We start from the raw sequence: 12,394 nt of genomic DNA on the forward strand, positions 1-12,394 counted from the left end.
CCTTTGCCACCCAAATGGCCACTAGGGACTTCACTGTCCCTTTAGAAACACAGGTCCGCTCCCTGTCTTTGGGGACGTGAAAGAAAACAGCCTCATTGGCTCATTTGTTGAATTTGTTTGAATGGTTGTTGCCCAGTTCATGAAACTGTTTAGGAAGGATTAGGAGGTGTGGCCTTGTTGGAGGAGGTTTCAAAAGCCCATACCACGCCCAGTCAGCTCTCTCCCTCCCTGCCTACTGTTTGTGGGTCAAATAAGCTCTCAGCTACTGCTCCAGTGCCATGCCTGCCTACTGCCATGTTCCCTACCATAATGGTGGACCCTCTGATACTGTAAGAAAAACCCCTATAAACTCTTGCTTCTAAAAGTAGCCTTGGTCGTGGTGTGTCTCCACAGCAACAGAAAAGTAGCCAGGACCCTGCCCCAGCCACACTTCCAGGCAGCTGTGCAGACCCTGAAGCCATGACTCCACCCCTTGGATGCAATGACATCCTACTCTACCCTAGCCTACCTAGGGAATGCTGGGCTAACCTGCTGTGCCCACCAGCCTCTCAGGGCTCTGCACACCATGTTTGGCCCCAGGATGCAGCCATCAGGTATATTCACCCCCTTCAGTGCACCCCTGCAGGGAGCTGAATAGAGTTCAAACCGATGTGAGCGCACTGAGCGAGTGTGTGTGTGTGTGTGTGTGTGTGTGTGTGTGTGTGTGTGTGTAACACTATTCAGAATCATCCTTGTGATCATGCAACTTTGTCACAGACCACAGACACACACCATGCGCACACACCTCAATAAATCCCCAGGGAGAGGGAAACAGTAGCCCCATCTTTAGATAAGAACGGTAAGAAGCAGCCATTGTTCCAGCTGGCATGTAGTAGTGACCGACAGAAGCTTAAGGCCACCAACTTCATATGGAAAGGACCTGACCAAGCGCTCAGATGATGGCTGGAACCCAAGGCCTGGGACCTTGCATGCAGGGGCTCTTTCTACAGGAGACCCCCCTGTCCATCTAAGGGCTCTTTTGTGCCTCTCCCATTTTGGATCTACTTCCTCTACTATTTCTGCAGTCAGAAGCTTGGGCTCTGGGCCTGCTGCTCAGAAGATAAGTGGTCTTACCTTCATTCTTTGTCCCAGCCTTGGAGAGACTCATGAGCCCAGATGCTCCAGACCTGGAATCTGTCCTACAGAGGCTGCCAGCCGGGGACCAAGCTAAGAAGGAAAATGCCCCTTGAAGCTTTGTGTGAGTTATTCTCTCAAAGGCTCAGAAACAGCGGACGACAGCAAATGTTGGTGCTAGCCTTTAAGTCCCAAAGAACCCAGGGCTGCAGGCTTGATGTGTGCCTTCACTGAGTGGCGCGGTTTGCTGCTTGAAAAGCCAGACAGATGCCAGCTAACAACAGTGAACTTCTGAACCACACACCCTGTTTAGGAGAATGTAACCTTCCACCCAAGAACAAAGAATGCCTTTGCATGGCTTAAAGCAAGCACGCCTGTGATTTCTTGACCCTGGTTTCCACAGAGGGGATCTAAAGAGGGAAACTGAGGCAGTAAACACAGAAAGATTACCTTACTGCTGTGAGTACCCAGATGAGGGTTGATGGCACCAGGCTCAGTGAGAGGTAATGATGGAGTCGTGCTTAGGTTTGAGGAGTACCTCCCCTGACCTTAGTGACGGACGGACGGACGGGGTGAGACTGCCGTAAGAAGGCAGCCTTTCAGATGACCTCCAGCTTCCAGCTTACAGAGCTGAGTAATGGGTGAGATGGGAAGCCTGTGGTGGAGTCCAGGTTGGGAATACCGCAAGACTGAATGCTGAGTCTGCACTGGGGTCTAGTGAGTCTAAGGAATTTTTGGATATCCCAGACAAGGCCGCATCAAGTGGGCAGTGGGATCTGCTGGTGGAAGGAAGCATGAATCTGTGCAGGGTCTACACAGATCCAGAGTGAGCAAACAGGTTGTGCAAACGTGTACACACGAGACCACCCCAACATCCCCGCAGTGACGGATGAAGTCACCACATTCAGGCATGCGGGACCAAGGAATGCAGAATTCCAGAGTGAACTGGATGTTCCGAGTCATTACGTCAAGGTGGAAGGATGTTTGTGCTTAGCTCTGTTCACAACATTTAAATAAGTAGACAATTGAATCTGGTGGTGCACACCTATAACCTAGGCTGAAGCAGGAGGGTCACAAGTTCAAGGCCTGCCTAGGCTACAGAGACAGACCCCATCTCAACAACAAAACTAAACAATTACAAAACATGCTTAAAGCTGGGAGAGAGGTAATGGTGCATGCCTTTGATCCGAGCACTCAGGAAGCAGAGCAAGGCAGATTTCTGAGTTCCAGGCCAGCCTGGTCTAGAGAACAAGTTTCAGCATAGGCAGTGTTACAAAGAGAAACCCTGGGATTGGGGATTTAGCTCAGTGGTAGAGCACTTGCCTAGCAAGCGCAAGGCCCTGGGTTCGGTCCTCAGCTCTTAAAAAAAAAAAAAAAAGAGAAACCCTTGTCCCGGAAAAAAAGAAAGAAAGAAAGAAAAGAAAGGAAGGAAGGAAGAAAAAAGAGAAAGAAAGAAAGGAAGAAAGGAAGAAAGAAAGGAAGGAAGGAAGGAAGGAAGGAAGGAAGGGAGAGAGAGAGAGAGAGAGAGAGAGAGAGAGAGAGAGAAAGAAAGAAAGAAAGAAAGAAAGAAAGAAAGAAAGAAAGAAAGAAAGAAAGAAAGAAAGGAAGAAAGAAAGGAAAGGAAGGAAGGAAGGAAGGAAGAAAGAAAGAAAAAGAAAGAAAGAAAGAAAGAAAGAAAGAAAGAAAGAAAGGAAGAAGAAAATGCTTAAACATTTGCAATCTTGATCCTGATTTACCCTCTCAGGCTGGGCCCCAAATGTTAAGGTTGGGCCAGATGGCTCTGCTGTACAGGCATTTCCCACCCAGCCTGAACATCTCAGTTCGGTCTCTAGACCCCACACGGTGCTGGAAGGAGAGAACCGACTCCCAAAAGTTGTCTCCGACCTTTACACATGCACCCTGACACACATTTAAAAAAAACAAGTCAGCTAGGCAGCGGAGCACGCCTTTAATCCCAGCACTCGGGAGGCAGAGGCAGGCGGATCTCTGTGAGTTCGAGGCCAGCCTGGGCTACAGAGTGAGATTCAGGACAGCCAGAGTTACATATTAAGACCCTGTCTCCAAATAAAATAAGATAAAATAATTAATTAATTAATTTTTTAAAATAAAAAAGTTTGGGTAGGGACAAGATATGAACTAACACTCATAATTTTATATAATATCTATAGTATATAGATTATACACAGTACAATATATAATTAAGTCATTCAGTCATAGCCTAGTATGTATACTATTCTCATGGAATTTGTATATATTTGTGTGTGTATCCGCGAGCACACACACACACACACACACACACACACACACACACACACACACACACACAGACGGCACAGTTTAGAGTCCTCCACTATTGACACATGATAAACACAAAATTCTGGAGGCTCCCAGAGGCCTTCATTTCTCCTGCATGGGCCAGTGACAGGCCCAGCCCCACCCTATACAGTCCATTCCTGGGCTTGGCCTGCAGCTGCGGCCTGTAGCATTCTGATTTGCTAGCTGCAGCCACCAGGAAGAAGCCCTGCAGCTGGAGGACACATCCCTATTTCCAGTGTCCGTTGGCGCCATTCCTTCCCTTTAGTGACACTGTTACCACCGGGTCTGAAGTCCTTTCTGCCCACCACAAAGCCGGCGGTGTGGCAGACACAGACCGCGCCACGTACTACAGGGCAGGGGAAATCGGAATCAATAATTTAGCCTCTTACACATCCAAACCCAGCTTCCCTACGAAGAAGAAAATGAGATTGCCAGGGTGTGGGGGATTCATTTGTAATTAGTTCTAATTACTAAAGGAATCGATGTTTTAATTTTTTACAACGTATTTGAACTCTCCAGGTCCTTCCATGATAAAGCAAAACATAAGAAGCTTCTGTTCCACTAGTTCCAGCTAAACTAAACACCTCGTGTGTGTGTGTGTGTGTGTGTGTGTGTGTGTGTGTGTGTGTGTGTGTGTGTATGAGAGAGAGAGAGAGAGAGAGAGAGAGAGAGAGAGGAGAGAGGAGAGAGAGGAGGGAGGGGAGGAGAGAGAGAGAGAGAGAGATTTTTTTTATCAGTTAGCTCGTCTGAAAGACTGGCTAGCTGTTTTGAAAATTACATTTTTTTCTTTTTTTAGCTCAAGGCCTCAAACCATAGGCAAAAGTTAATTCTGGAAAAGATGGGAGCCTTAAATATGAAGACAATGGTTTTTAAAAATGTACAGAGAGACACTGTTGTGAAATGTGTCTAGATGCCTTTTCTCCCTGTACTTCCTTGGGTGACCTTCCAGGTTTTCTGCTGGAGGCTCGAATGCCCTACAGGTAAAGGAGGAGGGAGGGAGAGAGAAGTCGGGGAGGGGAGGACCTGCAGGGAGGAAGGAGAGAAGGGGGAGGGGATGCCAGTCGAGGGAAGGGGCTCAAGGCAGGAGCTGTGGAGTCCCTCAAGGGAGGGACAGGGAGGGCGTCTGCCATGCCCAGTGATGTGAGCAAAGCAAGTGGCGTGCACACACACACACACACACACACACACACACACACACACACACACACACACACGATGCCAGAGAAGGCACATTTCCACCATTTAGATAAAACCCCTCGCTTGTGAATCCATTCTCATGTTACCCACAGAGGAGTACAATGTAAGCCGCAAAGGTTGGGTTTTAACTGATCTGTACTATTACCTTTGTTTTGTACAATATCGTTATATTTCGGTGGGGGCTGACTGCCTGTCTGTGATATCGTTTTCTATAGTTTGAAACACACAAGATAGGGTCTAGCTCAGCAGCAGCGCCAAAGGCCCCGGCTCCATGGTCCACACTTCAAGGGACAACAAGAAAACAATACACAGGGGAGGAAAATAGTCTGGGGTTGGACAAATGGGTTAATCCTTTTTGATTTTATTTTTGCGGGCTGGGCCTCGGAGCCAGCGCCTCACATATGCTAGATGTTCATTCTGCCGCTGAGCCATGCCTCCTGCCTCTGATTCCATATTTGAAAATCACAAGGGTGTGTCTCTGTATGTGTGGGTGGTACACACTCATAAATGTGTTTGTCCCATGTGTAAGCACACGGGCATCTATTACACACATGTACAAATTGGAGTCCCACTTGCCATTCTGTGTTCAGTACTGTGAATATCCGTGTTTGTCCATGGCACTGTGCCTAGAGTTTTAATTCTCTGTGCCTTTGAGCATGTGTATTCATGTGTGTGTATCTGTGTGAGTCTAGGTGACAGGAGCACACTGTGTGTACACGAATAAGGAAAGGCTGGGTAGACAAACTGAAGGGTTGGCACCATCCTTGTAGGAAGAGGAACCAGGCTGTGTTGTCTTTTTGTGCATTTTACTGAGGTTTATTGTATTTGCTTACAATAATAATGTATTAAGGGAACTGGAGAGATGGCTCAGCGGTTAAGAGCACTGTCTGCTCTTCCAGAGGTCCTGAGTTCAATTCCCAGCAACCACATGGTGGCTCACAACCACCCAGAATGAGATGCCCTCTTCTGGCCTGTAAGCATACATGCAGATAGAACACTGTATACATAATAAATAAATAAATCTTTAAAAATCTTTTAAAAAAAACAAAAAACTGGGTGGTGGTGGCGCACGCCTTTAATCCCAGCATTCAGGAGGCAGTGGCAGGTGGATCTCTATGAGTTTGAGGCCAGCCTTGGCTACAGAGTGAGTTCCAGGAAAGGTGCAAAGCTACACAGAGAAACCCTGTCTCAAAAAAACCCTAAAAATAAATAAATAAATAAATAAATCTTTTTTTAAAAAAATGTATTAAAAGGGGTTTTGTTAAACTGGGCAGTGGTGGCATACGCCTTTAATCCCGGCACACACCTTTGATCCCAGCACTCTGGAGGCAGAGAGAGAAGGATCTCTGTGAGTCTGATCTACAGAGTGAGTTCCAGGACAGCCAGGGCTACACAGAGAAACCCTGTCTGGGAAAACCAAAAAGAAAAAAACAAAACAAAACAAAACAAAGCCCCCAAACAGTTTGGTTAACTCAGGCTCGTGAGTGACAACGGGTTCTGGGTGAAACCTCAGCACCTGCCATCTGCCCTCACCCCTTCCAATATTTTTAAAGGCAGTAAAGTGTTTCCGGGTTTGGAAAAGAAAAACTAAGAACTTCCCAGAAGATGCTTAGGAACTCCTCCCTACAGCTATACTGCCCTTTGTCTCCTGGGCCCTGAGGACAGAACCCCAGGACACTTCCTAATCTTGCCTCAAAGATAGCGCCCAAAGCAAACAGGACATTTTTCTGAAGTCCTGTATTTTATCTTTAAACCTCAGGCAAATTCTACAGTCTCCCCCCTCAAGGTATACATGTTTGTCTTAATTATACAGTCACAGAGCTGTAAGCCCCAACTCTAGAATCCAGGGGCTGCCCTAGTGATCTCCACCCAACCTTCCCATGATCCACTATGTCTCCTGCAGGTAGGCAGAAGGGGTGAGGGTACAACCCAGGCTTCACCAGAGCTGCTCCAAGGGTTCTTTGCAAAGGGCTGCCGCCACCACCACCATCACCATCATCACTTTTGATGCTGGGAAGGAAAGCCAGAGCTTAGCCCACGCTGAGTGGCACTCCACCACTGAGCCACTTCCCAGCACTCTGTCCATCATCATTTTAAGAACTACACTCATTCTAAGCATTTAGCCTGGGATTGGCCAAGTTCTCTGCTGTCTGTCCTTGCCTTTAATTTTCTCAGCATTCCCATTAGCCAAGGTCTTTCACCATTCCCACATCGCATGTGAAGACAGACAGGAGATAGCATGCCTAAGGCTACTCAGGTAGACACGCATTCCCCACGCAGGCTCCAAAACAAACCCAAGGAGAAGAAATTGTCTGGGAAGGGACAGAGGGCCATCCTGGGAGCTTTTGTTACACCTTTGTCCTGGGAAAAGAGCCCCAGGACTGGACTGAGAGACCAAAGGTCACTTTCCTCATGGCCTCTAATTCTTCCTGGGAAAAATTCCCTGGAACTCTTGCAAAAGTGTCTACAGAACCCTGTGTCTTATGAGACCAGATGGTCACCTGAAGACACAGAAAGTCACTTAGCAACAGGACCCAAGTTTTGGGCCTGTGTTGTCCTAACAGGAGGACCCCAGGAAGAGCCTCGCCACCCCCCTGCACATACATACACACACACACACACACACACACACACACACACACACACACACACACACACACACAGTTTTACTACATGCTTGATTGCTTGATTCTGGAGGTGGCCCCTGGGTTTCCCACCAATGCCAGGCCTGAGCTTAAGAAGAAATCCACTAGCCTGTTTTCCCTGAGTTGACAGGGAGCAGTCCCATCCCCCATGCCTGGAGGCATTGCTGCGAGCAACCCAAGGCTCCGCTGAAGCAGCTCCCTAGAGAGGAGTGGGCCCTGAGAGGAGCCCAGGTGGTGGCCTGGGGCCAGTGGCCTGGTTTGGTTGCCTGGAAGTAGCCACATTCTGCCTGTCCGCCCCCACCTCTGAGCATCATCTCCTGAGGGTGTAGGTGAAAGGCCAGTTAAGCCATCTCTGTCTCAGCTCGAGGAACTTCTTTAAAATTAAATATTATACTGAGCTCAGTGAAGCATGCCTTTAATCCTAGCACATCGGAGGCAGGTGGATTTCTGTAGCTTGGTCTACAGAGGGAATTCCAGGCCAGCCAGAGCTACATTAAGAGACCCTGCCCCCCAAAAAAAAATTTTTTCAAATTGTATGTATAGACACACATCTGAATTACTTTTTGAATTTTTACTTCATGTGCATTGGTGTTTTACCTGTGTGTATATCTGTGTGAGGGTGTGCGAAGCCCTGGAACTGGAGTTACAGACAGCTGTGAATTGCCATGTGGATTCTGGGAATTGAACCTGGGTCCTCTGGAAGAGCAGACAGTGCTCTTTACTGCTGAGCCATCTCTCCAGCCCCTGACTTACTTTTAGTATTTTAAAATTATGTGTATATGTGTATGTGGGGGCAGTACATACATTGGAGGGCTAGTGGCCCCAAAGAGTCCAGTAGAAGGTATTCATTTCCTTAGGTGTCAAACTCCCAAGCCGTCCCTCCAGCCCTAAAGTTTTAAATATTCCCTAAGACAGGGCTTCATTATGCAGCCCAAGCTGGCTTCAACCCCCTGGTAGTTGAGGCATGTGCCACTGTGCTGGGCGTTGGCAAGGGTCCTGGAAACGCCTCACAAACTCTCCGGGCTCTAAGCCTGAACGCAAAGCCTATCTCCTTTGCCTTTCTCCAGGCCCAGTCCATCTTGGCCCAATGTTCATTTCACTCTCAAGGAAGGGACTCTGAGCCAGGAGATAAGTCTGATTGTTCAAAGTCTGTTGGCATGAAACCCAATTTGGGGCAGCAGGGTGTGGCAGGGAAGGCTGTGGGAGGGTCATGGGGATAATTCCCCTCTGTCCAACCGTGTCTAGGTAGCTGTGAAGCTTTCGTGTTTCCGCATTTTTGTTTGGCATTTTGTCTCATGTAGCCCAGCCTAGCCTCAAATCTATGATGTAGCCAAGGCTGGCCTTATGATGTAGCCAAGGCTGGCCTTGAACTCTTGATCATCCTACCTCTGCCTCCGAAGTGCTTAGATTACAAATGTGGGTTACCACACCTAGCATATTGGAGACAGGAGTCCAGGCTAGCCTTAAATTCTTGATCCTTCTGCCTCTACTTCCCCATGCTGGGACTGCAGACATGGGTCACCAGCTCATTATCTCAGTCTCCATTTTCATTGCTCACATTGGTCTCCAAGTTCTCTAGAATCTTCTAAAGAAAATTCAAGCCAGGCAGTGGTGGCACATGCCTTTAATCCCAGCACTCTGGAGGCAGAGGCAGGCGGATCTCTGTGAGTTCAAGGCCAGTTTGCTCTATATAGTGGGTTCCAACACAACCAGGGCTACACAGAGAAACCCTGTCTCAAAAAAACAAAATAAAAATAAAAAATAAAAAAGTTTAAAGAAAAAAATTCAGGGGTCTACAAGGTGGAGTTGGGGCCAAATGAAGATCAATCTGTGAGCTCTGGGCCAGCCTGCATACCTGTTCCTCCTTCCACCAGAATGAAGGACCCTCAGTCTATCCATCTGTCGATCCAGTCCTAACAATCCTAAGAATGTTGAAGCAAGCTAACTCACCTTATTTAAAGTTTATTTCCTCTCCCTAAGTAAGGGCCTGTTTGGAGCGGTGTTGTTTGAGTCAGGGTCTCAGTGTGGCCTAGAGCTCAGGATTCACCTCCTTCAGCCCCGAGTGCTAGGATTACAGGCTTGCTTGCGCCCCTACACTTCACTAGCAGGATTTGCACCCTGCCGCTAACAGTACTGCCCTGGCTGGTGCTCTGTGTGGAAACTTAAAGGGGGGAATCAAAGTGGAGCACAGATCTGCCTTGCTCTGCAGACTGTGGAGACTTCAGCACTAGTCAAATCTAAATGACACAAGTTCTGCTTGGTTTCATCCAGTTTCATCTCCTGGACTGTAGTCATGAAAGACAGAGTCCACAAGATGTCCCAATGTGTTTCCAGTCCTGATTATACACCCTCGATTTACAAATGTACCCCTTTTGCAGATCACTAAACACCTGTCATGGGCTGTCAACTTCTCTAGGTGTAAGAGGTGGTTGACATTTAGCTAGCAACTTAAAAATATGCTTATTTTATTCTAGATTATGTATTGGGGGAGGGGGTCATGTACAGGTGCCCTTAGAGGCCAGAAGAAGGGAGTTACAGGCAGTTGTAAGCTGCCACGTGGGTGCCGGGAACTGAACTCCTGTCCTCCACAAGAGCAGCATATGGACTTAACTGCAGAGCTGCCTCTCCAGCGGCTCAGCCCGGAACTTGTCACACTGGAAAGAAACTACGACCTACGCTGATGCTCCTTAACGAGACACACACGGAGTTCAGCATTTCAATAAATGGAGTATGGAGAGAAAGCTGGGAGCATCGGGGAAATAAAGGTCCTTCAAATGGTCAGCCCCTGCTCTGATTAAATTGTGCATTTTTAATAGAGTTGGTATCAAGTGAAACTTAAAAAAAGAACATGTGGGAATTTAAAATAAAATGAAACCTGCTGTTTTTCGGGGTCAGCAGTACCATGGTGAGATTTGTCTCTTAAACAATGACACTTGCTATCTCTGGAGTTCTGTGAATACTTTTGAAGTGTCATATTAAAACCAATCTCGTGGCCTTGAGGCAAAGGGAAGCAATTAGTCGTGGAGTTGTGAATAAATAAAAATCCATTTATACACCCGTCCTTGACATGTGCCTTGTGAATCTTAGAAACTTCATCTAGAGGGAAAAGGAATGCTAAATCATGAATACCGGTCCTGATCACATTGCCATGTGGCTTCCTAAAACAGTTGAGTTCATGCCAATCTTTTGAGTTTGAATTTATATGTATGTATTCACCGGTATTGAACACAAAACAAAGACCCACCAACAGCCACCCAGGTGAGGAGATGTGAGGGGTGCTGGGGGCCACTAGGGCCATGACAAGTCGTTTTCAGAGGGTCCTTGGTCCTCAAGCGAGCCTAGCGTACTTTCCTCCTCACTCTCCCCTCTTCAAAGACATGGGAAAGTTGTATTCCTGAAGCTGAGGGCCTTCGCTCTCCAGCCAGCTCCCCAGCAGCTCCCGGGAGGATTCCAGGCAGGGAGGAGTGCAGAGTTGTTTTCACGTTGTTCTAAGGGTCATCTTCTTCAACACTGGGGGATTGGGGAAGCCAGCCACAGAACCGAGCTGACCGTCCAGCTGGGGATCTGGACCTGGTCTGATGCTAGCCAGAAGAGTAGCACTGTTTTAAGCCAAGCTAGCAGCTAGGAGCCCAGGGGGTTCCGGAGCGTGAGAAGCAAATGTGGGCAGCCATGGCCCCCACAGCTCAGATCCCTGACCTACTTCCCGGGCCCCTTTCTGTTCTTGGAGCAGTTTAAAATCCATAAATTAAGGAAATTAACTGATGAGGCCCGCGGCATCTTTGTAAGCTATTTAAATCTATAAATTTACAACATCTTCTGCATATATCAAGTAATTGAACTAACTGCAGGGATGTAACTTTAATGAGAAAATTTCCCCCTTCTCCAGTAGTTTGAGATAATAAGTAAGTAAATAAATAAATAAATAAATCCCTCAGGAGGAAAGTTTCTTATTCCCGCGTGAAGTTACGGACGCGCGGTCGGGATACTTTCTTGGCACTAGAGGTCCCCTGAACCAGGGGAGACTGGGTCCTCTCCCTCCCCCCACATCATCTTTCCACAGTGCTGGGGTCTGGCCTCGAGAGCACCCCCAGGAGTTTGGCCAGTAGAGGGCGCCCAGGCCCGGCCGGAGCCAGTGAAGGGGACCGGGGCGCCGCTCCCAGCCGGAGCGCACCCGCCTTCCTAGCCGAAAGCCTGGCTTTGGCCCGGGTGTCCCGAGAACCAGGCGGGGGCGCAGTCTGGGCAAGGCGCACCGGCCACGATCCGTTTCCTAGGAGCCGGGAAATGGTCGAGAAGGAGGAACGGGCGGGGCGCAAGGGAAGAAGGAGGAGGAGGAGGAAGGGGCAGCGGGGAGCAGCTAGGGGCGTCCTGGGCGCAGGCCCCGCGCCGCAGGGACCTTTGGCCGCCGCCGTCTCCATCGCGCCGCGCTCGTTCAGGAAATGGCGCGAGTGGCCCCGGGCGACCGGCCGGGTGCCCCGCGCCCCTCCCCCGCGGTGGTCACCGCGTGTCCGCAGACGTCACGGGCGGCGCTGCTCCCCGGGAGAGGGGTAGCCGGGGCCGAGACCCCGGGAAAGAGGGAGGGAGAGAGGGAGGTAAGCCGCCTGGCAGCCCAGTTTCTCTCCCCTCCCCACACCAAGTCCCGCCCTCAGCCCCGGGGCGCCGCGGCGGCGGCTGCTTCTCTCCTCTTTGTAACCGAGGAGTCGAGAAATGTGAGAAACGTGCCCTGTGTTACTTATTTGGGAGTCGAAAATTTATGCCCAGCTGAAAGCGCCCGGGGAAATATTACATCAGATGAAATGACAATGATTAAAATCAGCCTCTCCCCCGCGCCCCCTCCCCGAGCCCGGAGGAGGCCCGGGCGCCGCGTGGCCGGACGGCGGGGGGCTGGGGCGCAGAGGGCGCGGGGGCCCGGGCGCAGCGCTCCCGGAAGGGTCCTGGCCGAGCCCCCCGGCACCCAGGCACCGGCCTCCAGGAACCACGGGTGGGGATCGTGAGGTGGAAAAGGAAGTGGTAGTGGTGGGGGAAACGGTGCATTTTTGTCGCCGAGCGCGGCAGGCGCGGGCGCGCGGAGCTAATTGCGACTCTAATCCTCTGCCCCGAGGCGCAGCTGAGCCCGGAGCCAGGGA

At 49.5% G+C, this 12,394-nt stretch overlaps 1 long non-coding RNA gene across 2 annotated transcripts in view; it reads right to left on the reverse strand.

Annotated features, from left to right (window-relative positions):
* Positions 1 to 12,394, reverse strand: part of LOC128124826 (uncharacterized) — a 56,424-nt gene that overhangs the window by 42,255 nt on the left and 1,775 nt on the right. The gene's annotated exons all lie outside the window — the stretch shown is intronic.

This window comes from Peromyscus californicus, unplaced genomic scaffold (genome assembly GCF_007827085.1).
Source record: "Peromyscus californicus insignis strain IS unplaced genomic scaffold, ASM782708v3 Scaffold_4__1_contigs__length_199733344, whole genome shotgun sequence".
NCBI classification, from domain to species: Eukaryota; Metazoa; Chordata; class Mammalia; order Rodentia; family Cricetidae; genus Peromyscus; species Peromyscus californicus.